The following is a 15,838-nucleotide window of genomic DNA, read 5'->3' as shown; positions in this document are numbered from 1 at the left end:
TTGTCTGTTGTTCTGCTGACATTAACGATCGCCTAGGGACTAAAATGCAGATCGACAGATGCGCTGATTCGTACGCTCCGTGTTCCCGTAATGGAACACCGTCTCTGGTTGGTTGATTTCATCGCTTTGGTTACATTTCCCCCCTTTGGAAGTTTTGAAATAATCATTTTCTCAATACTTCCATCCTAGATCAATAATATTCCACTATGTCAGTTCAGTGTTTGGTTCATCTTCTCAAAGTTTTCACTTGATTGTGGTCTCTAGGGCATATGCAGGTTCCATTTTATACCCAAAATTTTATTAATTTGTTGAACTACCTCTGCAAAAAAATGTGGTCCTCTCCCAGAGGACATTCCTGTTGGCACTCTAAATCTTGGTATTATTTCTTTCAGCAACATCTTAACTACTACTCTAGCTTTGTTGGTGCAGCACGAGAAAGCTTCTGGCCAACTAGAAAATTTGTCCATCATCACTAACAAATACTGCTATATCTATTTTGTCTGGGTAACTCAGAGAACTTAATTTGCTAATAATTTCCGGGAGAATTTTTTGTTTTGTTACTCCTAAAGGTGGTTTCCTTTGGTTCAGGGGATTATTTCTAGGACAGATTGGACACTTAGCTACCATGGGTTTAATTATTCTTGTCATGCCTACACACGCTACAGATGCTTTTAAACTCAAAACCGTAGCATCTACACCCTAATGTGTTTGCTCATGCTTTTCTTTTGCAAGTTCTGTCATAACTTGTGGGGTTGTTATTATTATTACTTGTTTTTCTGGTGTTACCTACCATCTCTCTGTGTTTTGTGATGCTTCCAATTGTTCTGCTAATTGCTCATCCAATTTATTATAATAATCTCGGTTTCAACTTTGGAATTCCGATCTGTTTTACTGGTACTAGTGCAAGGATACCTTGCTCTGCAGTCCTCTTTGCAGCTTTATCTGTCAATCGTTTGCTTATGTTTACAGCCGTCTGGCCGAATCGATGAGCTTTGCAACGCTTTACCGCCACTTCTTTTGGTTTCTGCACGTCTTCCGGAAGTTGGAGAATGTCTTCTTTATGCTGTATCAATGATTCTTGGGCTGATGGCAGTCCTTTTTCCTTCCCAGTAGCTCCATGATCGTGGATCACACCAAATGCATGTTTGGAATCAGTCTAGATATTTATCCTTCGTCCTTCTGCCATTCGCAGAGCTCGCTTCAACGCTACCAATACTGCTTTCTGTGCTGAGGTGTTCGCAGGCAGCGCCCCTGACTCCATTCCCTCGGCGGTGATAACGACAGCATATCCGGCCATTCTCTTCTCGCCCAGAGCTGCTTCCATCTGTAAACAACTCCAGATCAGGATTTTCCCAGAGGTTTGTGTCTCAGGCCTGGTCTGCTGGAATAGACTTGTTCAATAGTTAGCAAGCGATCGTGTTCGAAATTGTCCGTAAGGTTTTCTGTTGTTAAAAACATACAGGATTCAGTATAGCAGTAGTCTTCGATTCCACATGGTCTTGTTCTAACAGAACAACTTGATATTTCAACATTCTGCTAAGGGATAGCCAACGACCCCCCTTTTGTTCTAAAACAGTCACCGCTATGTGCGGGACACATACTGTCATCTTTTGTCCCATTGTTAACTTTGGGGCTTCCTGGATCGGCAGCGCTGCTGTTGCTACTGCCCGTAAACATCCAGGCCATCTTTTACTCACGTGGTCGAGTTGTTTGGAGAAGTAGCCCACGGGTCTCTTCCAGGTTCCCAGTCGCTGTGTCAGCACTCCAAGGGCTAAATGTTGTCTTTCGTGGACAAACAGCTCAAAAGGTTTAGCGAAATCGGGTAGGCCTAATGCAGGGGCCATCACTGAGGCTCTTTTCAGTTCTTTGAATGCCGTTTGGCATCCGGGCGTCCAGGTTAAATATTTATCCTTTGATTCTTTCAGTGCCTCATATAATGGTTTTACATACAGTCTGTAGTTCAGAATCCAGAGCTGACGCTATTTCACTATTTTCAGAAAAGCTCTCAGTTCCTTCGGGCCGCAAGGTTCGGGAATTTGACAAATAGTTTCTTTCTTTTCACTTTCTAATTGTCTTTGTCTCTGAGATATTTCAAATCCTAAATAAATGGCTGCTTCTTCTCCTATTTGGGTTTTGTTTCTGGAAACTCCGCATCTTCCTTGGCCCAGAAAATTTAAAAATTTCAAAACATTATTCTTTACTTTCTGCCACTATCAGAATGTCGTCTGCATTCTGTAACAGTATGCCTCTCCCTGGGTTCTGTTTTTTCTAGACATTTCTATATTTCTAATTTTTTTTCTTGCCAGCTGAGTCCCAAATATCGTAGGACTAATTTTAAATCCTTGTGGAAGTACGGTCCATGTTAGCTGTGTCTTTCATTCTGTGGTGGGGCTTTCCCATTCCAAAGCAAATAGGCTTTGACTTTTTATGCCTGGAGGTATGCAAAAGAAGGCATCCTTCAAATCTAGTACAGTAAACCATTTATGCTCCTCCTTTAAAAGAGGTCAGTAAAGTGTATGGATTAGCTACTACCGGATGTAGATCTTGGACCACCTGAGATATAGCCCTTAAATCGTGAACCAGCTAATACTCTTTGCCTCTAGATTTCTTTACTGGCGGCACAGGAGTACTATATTCTGATTCACATTCTACTAAGAGCTCATATTCTGAAAAAAATTTATAATTAACTTCTCTAATCCTTTTCGAGCCTCTCGCTTAATACGGTATTGTTTTTGCCTTACCGGCTTGGCTCCAGGCTTTAAGGTTACTTTTACCGGCTCTGCCCGCTTAGGTCGCTCCGGAGCTCCGCTCGCTCAAACCAAAGGAATTACTACATTTTCCACTTCTTCGGGAACCTGTTCCTCCCTGGAGGAATCCTGTAACATAAACGCTCTCGCCTCTGTGGCTTTTGATTCTGTTCTGGTATTAGTAATTTAATCTCTCCATCTTTAAAAGTTACTTGAGCATCTAATTTACTTAATAGATCTCATCATAACAGAGGCAGTGGACATTCAGGCATATACAGAAACTGGTGAGTTGCCCATTGCTTCTCCAATTTAAACTTTAATGGCTCTAAGAAAGGCTAATTTTTCTTTGCCCTGTCGCACTAACAACACCTACTGGTTTATGATCAACTTTCTCTTTACGTGTATTCAATACCAAAGAAGTGGCTCCCGTATCTACCAAAAATTCTATTTCTTCATTCCCTAGCTTCAGTGTAACCAGGTGTTCAGCTAGGGTTGATTCCTCTGGTCTCCTTCATGCCAAGCTACTTCAAGCATTTTACCCAGATCTCTGGATTCAGGTTCTTCTAGTTTCTGAAGGTTTTTTTACTCCCCCCCCCCACCCCCCCCAATCTGGGGCTGATTGTCTTATGAATATAGAGACCAACTGAATTGCTTTTTCTGTGTTTTTCTGGGTTCAAATGAGTATATTTTCTGGTGGTCACCTTCAGTCTTTCCATAAAGGCTGAAGGGGACTCCTTTAATTCTTGTCTCACTTAATAAATGGGTCAAAATTTATGGCTTTTGGCATTGCATGTCTTACTCCAAATAAAATCTGTCTCTGACATCTAGTCAACATTCCCCTGGGTCCTGGCTGATTAGGGTCCCACTCGGGATTTGTAGATGGAAAATTCTTATTCGTTGTTCTCTGTAAATTCCTGTTAGCATGTGCTCCCTGCACCTGCCTTCTGGCTGTATTCAATACTATTTTCTTGTCAGTTCCATCAAGTGAAGTATCCAGTATCACAAGTAGAGCAACACTTCAAGTTCTCACCACATTTTCCTCTTTTCAGAAACATTGCTGTAGAATCCTGTGGACATATCTCACGCTGTTTCTGCCACGCTGGATGATTCCACAGTGTAAAGAACAAATCAACATATGCCACTTCTTCCCATTTGCCTTCCCTTTTTACAAAACAACATTAATTGCAAGATGGTATGATATTGCAATGTCTCCTGTTCTGGCCATTCGTGCCCACCTTCCAATTGATACGTTGGGCACCAATGATTGCAATATTCAATTAATGGTTTCCGAGTTAGTGGGTCATCACCCCCGATGTCTTTCCAGTGCTTCAAAGTACATCCCAAAGGTGGGATAGGTTTCTTACTCAGAAATGCTCCCATCTCCCAGTCGACTAGCAGTTGTGATAGTGCACTATCACAAATAGTAGTCAGAGGGACTCCAACCCCCGTTAGAGGTCTCACTGGGATCTGTAGCCCCCTGCTAGATATCCCTGGAGACTTCAACCCCCTGTTGAAGACCCCCCTACCCTCGGGTCCCGCTCCACAGGCTTTCGCCTAGCAGAGACTTACCAACCGAGGTACCTCTTGGCCCCAACCCTGCGTGGCTTTCGCCGCGCCTTACGGGCAGGCCTGTGGGACTCAAACCCACTATCCTGTCCTATGTGGGAAGCTAACGCCACATATTATTCTACCTAAGTTTCTTCTTAAACGAATGCCTTGTTTACTTCAGTCCAGGGGATCTTTCTCAGAATTCTCTGGCCTGGGGATCGGAAGCTCTCCCCAAGAATTCCTTGGGGCTGGCTGCAGGTCCCACGGTCCTGCGGATCCGTCGAGATTCAAAAGCAGGTTCCCATCTGGGGTGCCAAAACTGTTACCAAAAAACACGGTAAAATCGGAAATATCTATTCAACACCAATCTAGTATTAAAGAGCAGGCGTTCTTTATTCACGGCGCCAGATGCACGGGGGATCGCTCCTCCTGGCGTGCGTACCTCACACACCTTTCCCGTAGAATTTGTAGATCAAAATTTTACGTATTCATACATATTCATTATCGTCCTGTCTACTGATTGGTACAAACTTGCTCGTTCCGTATGTAAATCACTGCGCAGGCTCGGTGGTGGTCCGTGAGTCGGTGGTCGCGATCTCCCCCTGCCAGAATTGCCTTTTACCTTCTTGGCTCTTAATCTTGGCAGTCTTGGCTAGTTTTCTCAGTGCGCTACACGAAACCGCGTTTTGTCATCCTTTTCTGACAGAAGCACGTTGTCTGTTGTTCTGCTGACATTAACGATCGCCTAGGGACTAAAATGCAGATCGACAGATGCGCTGATTCGTACGCTCCGTGTTCCCGTAATGGAACACCGTCTCTGGTTGGTTGATTTCATTGCTTTGGTTACACCTGTTCCTGTTGTTCAGTTTCTTCTTTTTTGGCTTTGTGTGATTCTCTCTGTGATTCTGTTTTTCTCTGCCTCGCTTTTCCCAGCTCCCCGTCCCTCACTTTGAATACCCGTTATCCTTCACCAGCTCACTCTCCCTTGGTTGCCATCCCCGTTTCTGAGTTCCTCCTGCTTTGCCACGTAGCCCGTGACTTTTTTCTTAATCTCTCTCTGTCTGCCTCAACGCTCCCGCCGCGCTTTTTAGTTCGTCTGCTCTGCTCTGTACCCTGCTACTGTTACTTGCCTGCCTGAGTTCTTCTCTGTCCAGCTCCCTTTCCCTATTCTTGAATTCCTGTTCTTCCTGCACCCGCCGCTGTTCCCTGTGATCTCTGTCTCTCTCTGTCCAGCTCCCTGTCCCTAGGTTTTAATTCCTGCCTCTGCCCGCCGTAGCCCGTCTAGATTTTTCTCTCGGCCTCTCTCTCTGTCCAGCTCCCCCTCTCTGTGTTCTAATTCCACGTTCTCTGTCACGTAGACCCGTGCTATTTGTTTGTCCTCATCTCTCTCTGTCCAGCTCCTTGCTGCTATGTTTTATTTCTTCCCTCTCTGTCTGTCTTTGTAGCCCATTGCCGTTGTGTGTTTTTTTTTTTTTTTTTCCTACTTGTTTCTTCATGTGTCTCTGTCTGCCTCCCAGTGCCTGATCTTTAATTCCTCCTTCCCTGTAGGCCGCTGTTCCTTTTTTCCATTCTACATTGTGTTCTCTTTGGTCTCCTGTTCTTATTCATCGATTCCCTCCTCGCCGCCCTGTGGCCTGTCCCCATTTTATTGTTGCGCCTCTCTCCCTCTCTCTGGCTTCTTGCCCCTGTTTTGAAAATTCCTCCCTCTCTTCTCTCTTCCCTGTTGGCCGTGTGATCTTCAGCCTTTCTCCATCTCTTTCTGCCCAGCTCTCTGTGTCTATTCATTAATTCTTCCCTCTCTGCCCTGTAGCCTGTAGCTTTTGTCCTTTCTCCATCTTGCTGTCTCTGGCTTCCCCATGACCCTGTTTTAGAATTGTTTCTCTCTCCTTTCTGTACGCATTGCGATTCCTTTTGCTCCCCATCTCCCTTTGTTTTGGGTGTTTTTTTTTTGTTGTTGTTTCTCTGGCTCCCTGTCCCTAATTCTTAATTCTCTGCCTTCTCATGCTCTGTACCACGTAGCCCCATGGTTTGTTTTGTGGTGTTCCCTCCCCGGCCCCTTCCCTCCGTTGTTGGCTGTCTCGGCTCCCTGTCCCCGTGGCTTCATTCTTCCCTCTCTGCCCTGTTCTTGTCGCTTGTCTTGTCTGTCTCCATCGCGCTCGGTCCAGCTTCCTGCCCCTATTCTTCTTTCCTCCCTCGCTGTCGTGCTGCCTGCCCCAGGTTCTTTGTGCGTCTCCAGCCTGCTCCTCTTCCTTCTTTGTTGGTCTGTGTCCTGCTCTTCCCCCCTCTTTCTGCTGCCTCTCTTCCCCTCTCTCTGCTGCTTGTATCTCCACCTCCGTCAGGCTCCCTGTCCTTCTCTGGCCGTCCTGTTCCCTGCCTCGTGCCTTCTCACTACACGCACACACGCCCCCCCGCCCCCGTCCAGCTGGCTGCCGCTCTTCTCTTCTCTTCTCTCTTCCTACTGTCCTGTGCCCTGCTCCTCACCTTTGGTGGCCTCCCCCTCTGCCCAGCAGCCTGTCGCTCCAGGAGCCAGGCGACGGACGGTCCCTTCCCTGCCAAACGCGGACAAGCGCGTGCCGTGGTTTAGCCCCAGCTGGCAACTCTGCACCAGGGAGCTGCTTGCTCGCTCCACCCTCAGTGGGCTGGGGGAGAGAGCTGGAAGGGTAAAAGTGAGAAAAATCATGGGCTGAGATCAAGACTGTTTAATAGGTAAAGCAAAAGCTGTGCGTGGAAGCAAAGCAAGGAATTAATTCACTCCTCCTTTTCGGCGGGCAGGTGTTGAGCCACCTCTGGGAAAGCAGGGCTCTGTCATGTGTCATGGTTACTTAGGGAGAGAAATGCCGTAGCCCCCCCCCCCCAAGGACTCCCCCTTCTTCCCCCAGCTGCGTGTGCTGAGCATGATGTCAAATGGTATGGAATATCCCTTTGGTCAGTTAGCTGGGAAAGCTTTCCCAGCTGTCCCAGCCTACTTGCTGGTGGGGCACTGAGAGAACCAGAAGAGGCCCTGACTGTGGAAGCAGTGCTCAGCAAGAACCAAAACATCTCTACATTATTAACGGTGTTTTGAGCATAAATCCAAAACGTATCCCTTCCTAGCTACTGTGGAGAAAATGAGCACTATCCCAGCCACCACCAGCTCCGTGCGGCTGCGGCAACGGCGGCCGAGGTGGCCTTGGGGCAGGGGGAGCGTTGGGGACCCTGAGCCACGAATCGCTCCTGGGACTTGTTACGTGTGCGCCTGCACAAACACCTGCCCTCTCCTTTGGCCTGAGGGCTGCGTTTGCGCTCCCTTGGCGTGGGGCAAGGGGCTGTGATGGAGCCCGGGGGAGGAGGTGGTGCACTGTGGGGGTGAGGGGAGGGGGCCCCCCGTTGCTGCTGCGCCTCAGCTGTGGGCGGGGTCTGGCTGGAGGAGCCCCAGGTGCGGGCAGTGGGGCTGGCGGTGCCGGCTCCTCCCTGGAAAAGGGGTGGTGCCCTGCTCCGGGGGGCCAGTGTGAGCCGAGGGCGGGGCGGAGCGGAGCTGTGGCCGAGCGTCAGCGGGCTGCGAGTGTAGCGAGGGAGGAGGTGAGCGGGGGCTGGGTGGGGGGCCGCTGCGTGCCGGGTCAAGCCCCGAGGAGGGCTGCGGCGGGGCAGCGGCGGGTCGGAGCGGGCGGTGGGGAGAGCGAGGCTGTGCTGAGGGCTCGGTGGGGCTTCCGGGTGCATCGGCGGGAGGGGCGGTGCCCCGCAGGGTGAGAGAGCGGGGAGGGCGGGCTCGCGGCGTGGCGGGAGCTGTGGTGGTGCGTGTGGCGGCTGGGCGGGCGGCCGTGTTGTGGCGCAGAGCGTGCCGGGAGCTGTAGTCCTTGCGGCGGGGGGCTGCCGGGCGGCCGTGTTGTGGCGCAGAGCATGGCGGGAGCTGTAGTCCTTGTGGCGGGGGGCTGCCGGGCGGCCATGTTGTGGCGCAGAGCATGGCGGGAGCTGTAGTCCTTGTGGCGGGGGGCTGCCGGGCGGCCGTGTTGTGGCGCAGAGCATGGCGGGAGCTGTAGTCCTTGTGGCGGGGGGCTGCCGGGCGGCCGTGTTGTGGCGCAGAGCATGCCGGGAGCTGTAGTCCTTGTGGCGGGGGGCTGCCGGGCGGCCATGTTGTGGCGCAGAGCATGGCGGGAGCTGTAGTCCTTGTGGCGGGGGGCTGCCGGGCGGCCATGTTGTGGCGCAGAGCATGCCGGGAGCTGTAGTCCTTGCGGCGGGGGGCTGCCGGGCGGCCGTGTTGTGGCGCAGAGCATGCCGGGAGCTGTAGTCCTTGCGGCGGGGGGCTGCCGGGCGGCCGTGTTGTGGCGCAGAGCGTGCCGGGAGCTGTAGTCCTGGCGCAGTGGCTGCCGGCCCTGTCACGTGGCTCGCCGGGGCGCGGCGGGAGGCGCGGTGTTCCGGCGCTCGGGTGCCGGGCGGCCGTGCCGCGTACGGTAGGCGCGGTGTATTTTTGGGGTTGGATTCGTGTTGATTTCTGGGGGCTTCCAGGTGCGGCCGCTCCCCGAGAAGCGGTGAGTTCCCCGGGAGCTGACAGAAGGGAAGAGGGAAAGGAGGAGGACCTTTTCCCCCTGCCCAGGGCGCAGATGATGGCCGCCGCCTCCCCGGCTCACCGGAGCTCCCGCTCAGCCTCCCCTGGCCCCCCCCTTGCCCCGTGCGCCTGCCCCCAGCCCCGGCACCTCCCCGTAAGCGTGCTGCGTAGCCCTTGGCCGCCCCCAGGCCCTGTCGTGAAGGCAGCGAGCCGGCCCTCGAGCGCACTGGATTCCCCCTCGGCGCAGGGGCCCTTAGCAGTAGCGCGGGGAAGGGGCGGTGTGTCCAGAAGCCCCTGCGCAAGGAGGGGCTTTGGCCAGGGTCGATCGACGGTAATGACGGTCGCTGTTTCTTCTTTCCCTCTCCCAGAGACCGTGCTGAGGACGTGGTTGTCTGTCCTTCCCCCGGGGATGCCGTTGACTGCAGCCGTCTCAGGCTTGCGTGGCTTCTCTCTGCCCGGCGTTGCCATCCTCGCAGCGCGGGGGCGAAAAGGGACACACAGAGCCCTTCCCGGCTGTGGACAGGAGCTGCCTCGGCTGAAGCTGGAGACGCCAACGAAAGGTAAAGCAGAAGAAACTGAAGGCGCTCTGGCTGCCAGCTGCCTTCCTGCCGCAGGCAAGAGAGAGCCTGTCCCTGCAGGTGAGGGAGGAAGGATCCCCCTTCATAGTCCGCAGCGGGCCAGGCCACCAACGTGCACCGCAGGGTCTGTACGCGTAACCGGGAGTTGGGTACGGGCGTGTAGTGCACGAGCGAGCTAGGCTACGTGCCTAGGAAGCCTCATCTCGTAAGAGCGGTAAGACACCCGTGTATCCTCTTTAGGTGGAGAACGGCCTAGAGTCTGGAGCTGCAGAAGAGGCAGGGCGGAGAGGAGGGGAAAGAAGCATCTGAACGGCTAAATTGTGCCAGCAGCGCTGAGAGCGAGAGTCGCGGTGAGTCCTGGGCCACTGGGGCCCCGTTGCCTCTCTTGTGCGTCCTGGGCCCTCCCTGTCTCTCCCCCCTGGCCCCCTCTCTTTCCTTACCTGCTGCAAAATTATTTTTAGGTTTTTTTTTTGCGTCCCCCCGCCCCTTCTTTCTCCATCTCGCTCTGAGTGGCTCCCTGCCTCCCCGTCTTTTTGGTCCTCCCTCTCTCTGTCCTGTAGCCTGTGGCTACTTGTTCTTTCTCCACCTCTCTCTGCCTGGCTCTGGCTCAGTTTTTTATTTTATATTTATGGAGAGAGCATCGGGCGTCCTCCTGTCTTTGCAGGGCTGACCCTGAGGAAGTGTGGTCCGTCGGTCGATAGCATGAATATATATATATTTTGTGGGTGCACAAATCCTTTTCAGAGTGTCAGAGGGTAAGGGTTTTGTTCTGTTCAGCGTAAACATTGTTCTGTTTGGTGTATTTGTCGAAGATGAGAGTTTAGTGGGGGAGGTAGTCAGCTCTCTGGCTGGTTTGAGGTGGGCTATACGTGTTTGTCGGTCACCTCTCACCTGCCAGTTGTTTTGAACTAGTTTTATCTGGTTTTCCTTGGGAGTCACAAGGGGTTTGGGGCTCCCCGGTGGCGGGTGCTGTGGCCAAAAGAGAGAGCAGGGTCACAGAGTGCCTCATATATGGGGCTGGCCTCGGCCATCTCCTGCACAAACTTCTGGTATGTAGCGATCGGGATTTGATTTCCTGAAGGAGAGGATGATGGAGCTCATCATAAGAGCATAATCATTTTCTCTTCCTTTGGCAGTACGGGCACACGAGGGCCAGCCTGCTTTTGAGGAACAGCATGAGGATGTCGGTGTCGATGCTCAGCAGTGGAAGGAAGCTTCTTTTGGAGGCCAAGAAGATGAAGTGGAGTACTTATTTGTTGTGTTTGATTTTCATTGCGGGGATGGGGAGGGGTGGGACATGGAAAACACGGTCCCAGGCAGGGGAGGTGTCTATGATGTGGGAGGCCGTGAGAGAGATCATGGACGCTGCTGGACAGGCGTTAGAACCCGTTGCTCAGGTTGGACGGACCCGGCAGAACCACTGCACCATCTTAAGTAACGCCTGCTCACATACTGAGATTTTGGTAGTTGCCCCCACATCCCCGTTGGCTTTTCCTCGTCGAGCTTGTATTTTGGCAAGAAGCGTCTCTCGTTAAGCGTTTGGGTCTAAGGGGTGTCCACGAGGCTACGTGGTGCCCATCCCCATGAGATTTTGTGACCATCAAGTGATATTCAGCATCCGTCTTATGCCCGTCTCCTGTAACTACTCTGCAGTTTTCACTTAAGGCTTGATAGCGCAGCGTTAGCTGAGGGTGGCATTTCCCGCGCTGGCCCCGCCACGCCGACGGCGTTTCCCCTGCCGGCCGCTGTCCGTTCCCTGTAACTGTGACTCTTGTCCTGGCAGAACCTTTGCCAAAGCCACCTTTGTGCTCCACAGCAGTCTGTTTTCTGTCTCGAGTATGTTTCTTTTCGGTATCGGCTACCCCAAAGCTGTGTACCGTTGGCTCAGGTCTCTCCGTGAGCTTCTGTGAGTAGAGAGAGCCTTCCTCTGTTTTTATCGATGCGTCTCCTGGGGTGGTTTTTTGTTGTCCTTTACAATTTAGTTTTGTCCCAGCTACTGAGGTGTTAATTTAGCTGCTTCGTACCGTTCCCGATACGCTTGTATATTTCCACGTTTCTTTTCATGTTTTTTGTCCTTTGAGACTGATTCAGTTCTGTTAAGGGACTGAGCGAGAGAGAGCGTTGAGGTGACTCCGAATGGTTGATGGTTTTACAGTAAATGATTTACTTTATAACCAGAGATAATTTTTGAGAAGGGGCTCTTAAAAGATTTCATTCTGCTTTGCCATTCTGCTGGCGTAGATGAGCCCCAGCCTTTCTTCGGGAGGCTCATTCTGCTCCTGGGCTTCTCTGGTACTGTTCCTTGAGTTGGTTGCAGGTTTTGAGCTGTCTAAGCTCTTTGGGTAGGTGTGTTTTGACATTTAGAGAGGGGGAGGTTTCTGGCTGAGGTAAGAGAGCAGTCAAAGTTGAGCAGCAGATATATATTAGGAAGTATACTTGTACGAGCTTTTGTTTTTCCTCGGGTCAGTAAGTTTGTGTTGGATGTTCAGGGGTAGCAAGATGGTCTAATAGTGTGTTTTGGATTGTTTGGTTTTGTGGGAGTGTTATGGTTTTGTCTGGGGTTTTTTTGGTGTTTTGTTTTTGTGTGTGGTAGGTTTTTTGTTTGGTTGGTTTTGCAGGAATTTTATGACTTGGCCGAGGGTAGAAGCGTATATTTTTCCCACCAGTTTTGCCTGTGTGTTGTGCAAGTTGTTGACGTTATCTCTCAATAGGACTGATGCTGAGATGCTACGGTAGGGGTTAGGGTGAGCGTGTTGTACGCGTCTGTATGTGGAGCTCTAGCCTTCCTTCAGAAAGCAGCAGGGACGTAACGCATAGTGTGTGTCGGGGTACGGAACTGCTCGTCGCCTTTCCCGATCGCCCGCAGAGTACCACGTTGTCCCGAGAACCTTTGCAGCTTGCGGCAGGTCCCTCGTAGATTATAAGCATCGGGGCTTCTGTTATTTTGTGGGCCTGTAGAGAGCACGGAGTCTGCGGGAAGCCGGAAGGTGGGAGGTGCTCGCAGAGCGCGGGGCAGAGGTGGGAAGGGCAGCTCCCGAGGAGCGGCTGACAGAGGGGCTTTAGGGGTGCAAATACAGGGCGGGAGCTGTCGGGAAGGAGTGAGGTTCCTTCCCTGACAGTTCAGGAGGAGAGGAGGGGTTTTTGAAGTCTTGGTGCCGGGGGATGGTTGGGAAAGGGGTGTTCAAGTGTTAGCTAATGGTCGCGTTCTGTGTGCAAGCAGCCTCCGGTAGCCCAGTCTCCTTCCCCGTATGTGTCAGCGCGGCCGCTCGAGCGTGCTGTCTGCCGAGAGGTTCTCCACGCGGCTGTTCACGGAGTCGCTCAGGAGTGAGTTACCTACAAAGGGAGAGTGTGTCACTACACCAGCCACGCCCGTTTGCTTCCCGTACTGCTTTTGGTGTTTGCCCTATCGGTGTAATTTTTGTGTGTTGCGTGGTTTGACTTTTTCTTGCACTTTAAGTCATAGGTCTAGGGTTAAGCAGGACAGTCGAGCGAGGCGTGGCAGCAAAGGCGAGCAGATGGCGTCGTGTGCTGTGACGGGGCGGGCTGTGCGGTCACTCGTCTGGGATTTCTGCCTTTGGGGTCTCTGTGTTGCCAAACAAGTCAGTCAAAACGATTTGTTAGTTTGTTTTGCGTGGTGAGCTCTTGCTTTTGGAAAGCAGTGTCTAATATCTGTGTGCCTCTCCGTATTTCCCCAGAAGTGGGCCCGGCATTGAAGGTGACAGTTCCCAGCCATCGGGGACGGACCGAGTATGCGAGCAGGTGCCTGACGCGGCCACTGACCCGGGAGGCACGGATCGGGAGGTGAGGGAGCCGTGTTGGCATGGTAGGGGAAAGGATGAGTCTGGAATGTGGCTGTTGGTGGAGATGCACGGCAGGGAGCCGGACACGGGAGGGAGGGGGCGAACAGAGCATTGTGAGAAGGTAGGTCAGCACGTGACAACGGAGGGGTCGTGCAGTGCGAGCACCTATGTGACTAGTTAACGAAGGGACTCACAAAACTACATGCAAAGCGGGATGTCTGCCCCGAGCTCGTCGGGCAAGGTGAGCGATGAACAGGAAACTGTAGCAGCGGTTATTTTTGAGGTGTGGAATTGTTTGTGAGCGGGCGGCCGCTTCCAGGCGCAGCGGTCACCTTGTCTCTCTGGTTCTCTAGGCGCCGTAGGTGGCGGCGGCCACGACATCCAGCCTCATTAGAGCGTGGGCGAGCGGAAGTTCACGGCGCTTCCGAGGAGGCTGTCGTTGCGGAAGTGGCCGGCGTTGAGTGGTGCGACGCTGAGTGATGGCACCGCACGTTTGGAGATGAAGAGTGTCCGTGTGACCGCAGCCCCATCCTACGTAGCCTGTGTGGCCTTTTTAAAGGATGGCTTTTGAGCCCCCGGATTTGGAAGCGAAGCTGAGGGGCCGATGCGGTCTTTGTGCAGGTGGCCGGTCGGTTGCGGGAAGCGCAGGGGGGGCAGGCAGGGGTTGTCAAATCAGTGGAGGGGACCGTTCAGAGACCGGACACGTTTGGGCCGAGAGAGGTTGTGTTGTCCTTTCTGCAAAACAGAAGCATCTGCCAGGCAGGGGAGTTCCTGCCTGTGCTTGTGCTGTTGTGTGGATTTTGTAGTCTGTCTTTGTTCCTTCCTGTACTCGGGTCTCGATGTGTCTGTTCTCCGTGCTGAGCAGGCACCTAGGTAGCAATATTGAGGGTTTTGCAAGCCCTGGCTCATCGGCATAATGGTAACCGAGAGCTTCCTTTCTCGCATTTTAAGTCTACTGCATAGATTTGTCTTGTGTCTTAAATATTAGACCTTTATAGAAGGTCATCTTTTTGCGGCGGTGATTAAGGCGGCCTCAGTACTGCTGCTGAAGAGCAGTCTGAATACGCAGGGCCCTTTTCTGGGACCTGTTCCCTGCACCTGAACGTTCTGAGGTCTTTAAGAGCGGCTCGTCGCTCGTGCATCGTCCTAGTTGTGGGTATATGGTTTTTTCGCAGGTGATGATGGTACGTGACATCTCCGCGGATGCTATAGCTGCTTCCTCGCTGCCCTGCAGATCTTCTCGCCCGGTGGCATCTCTGGGCCGGAAGTCCGTGGTCTCGGTGAGAATTTTCTGAGGTGCCGCGATCACGTCGCTTGTAGTATTTGTGAGCAGTGTCGGTCCGTGCACGTCGATGCCTGTGTCAGAGCTGCTCCTCCGCCTGGGGGTGTAGCAATGGTAGAGCGGGGGAAAGAACAGCAATAAGAGTATATGGTTAACGTTAATGTGCGTAGACTGTTTTGGCAACGCCCGTACAACCCTCGTTGGAGCGAGTGGCCGTTGGCAGCGGGCGAGGACGGTAATTTCCGGGGCGTTTTGTGGGTGCCGAGGGGATGACCGTAGCCGTCTGGGAGAGGCAGCTAGAGTGCTAGCTGAGCAGAGGGCATCTCTCAGCTGTTCAAGCTTGTACGTGCGTGGGGCTTAACATTTGATTGAAGGTATTTCCTTTAATGGCATGCAGTAGTTGGGCTCTAGATGGTATTCCTACGTGGAAGCAAGACCTGTGGAATGGTTAAGCTGTTGCTGTGCGTCCAGGTGACTTGTTCTATCATGCTGTTCTTGCAGAGGATGAAGATGGAGCTGTGCAGGGTGATAGAGCAGAGCTGAGTAGAGCACACTAAGGCGGCGGGTCCGTGTGCAGGATTAAAGGGAAGATGCGACTGAAGGCTATTTGAGGAGCATTTCAGGTGAGCTGGGTCGCAGTGAGGAGGCTCATGGGGCTGGTGACTTTGTTCTCTTTGCTCTCAGGAGCACAGCGCTATCCCTAGGGGCTGGCAAGGTTCTAATTGTGGGGCTGGCGCCCATCGGGTGCCTCATTTTTTGCGTTACAGTTTAAAGTGTGGGTCACTCTGGTGTTTGAGGAGTTTCTGGGCAGTTGTCTGCGGCGTCGTTCCCAGATGCATGAACAGCTCTGCTCTGTTGCTGTCCATTTTCAGGGAGCGTGATTTCTTTCCTGCATCCTTACAGTCTTAGGTCTTGTAGCTGGGCTTCTTGTGCCTCCTCCCTCTCAGTTTTGAGAGGAACTTCTTGTCACGGGCCCTGACGCTCTTCTAATCTTTTTGGATCGCGTTAGGGCCTCCTTGCGTCACTGTCAGGGTTCCGCAGGTCTTGTTGCTGGACGAGCTCTTCCGTCCAGTTGTCTCTCTGTTTGCCGAGAGCGTTCTCTCGTCTCGGAGGCGCGCAGTTTGTAGCGTTTCTCATAGCGTTGGTGTGTGCGTTTGAGTTTGTCTCGGACCGCCTTGCTGGCCCTGTAGAGTCGGGTAGGTGGCACAGCGATGAGAGGTTAGGGTTCATCTGTTGCTGTGCCAAGGCTGTTGGGGGAAAGGTTGTACCGTCATCTCGGATTGAGTGGCCCTCCTCAGCGGGCGAGGACCGTAATCACGGTGACATTTTGTGGGCTCGGAGGCCGTGACCGTAGCTGTCTG

General features: G+C 52.5%; 1 long non-coding RNA gene across 1 annotated transcript; it reads left to right on the top strand.

Annotated features, from left to right (window-relative positions):
* The first annotated feature begins 10,486 nt into the window (after positions 1 to 10,486).
* Positions 10,487 to 13,840, top strand: LOC135317813 (uncharacterized). The gene is made up of 3 exons (XR_010376457.1): positions 10,487 to 10,640; positions 13,091 to 13,436; positions 13,549 to 13,840. It is a non-coding gene; the product is annotated as an uncharacterized LOC135317813 (long non-coding RNA).
* The last annotated feature ends 1,998 nt before the right edge of the window (positions 13,841 to 15,838 follow it).

Source organism: Phalacrocorax carbo, chromosome 27, assembly GCF_963921805.1.
Source record: "Phalacrocorax carbo chromosome 27, bPhaCar2.1, whole genome shotgun sequence".
Taxonomy (NCBI): Eukaryota; Metazoa; Chordata; class Aves; order Suliformes; family Phalacrocoracidae; genus Phalacrocorax; species Phalacrocorax carbo.
This window is presented reverse-complemented; position numbering and strand designations above follow the sequence as displayed.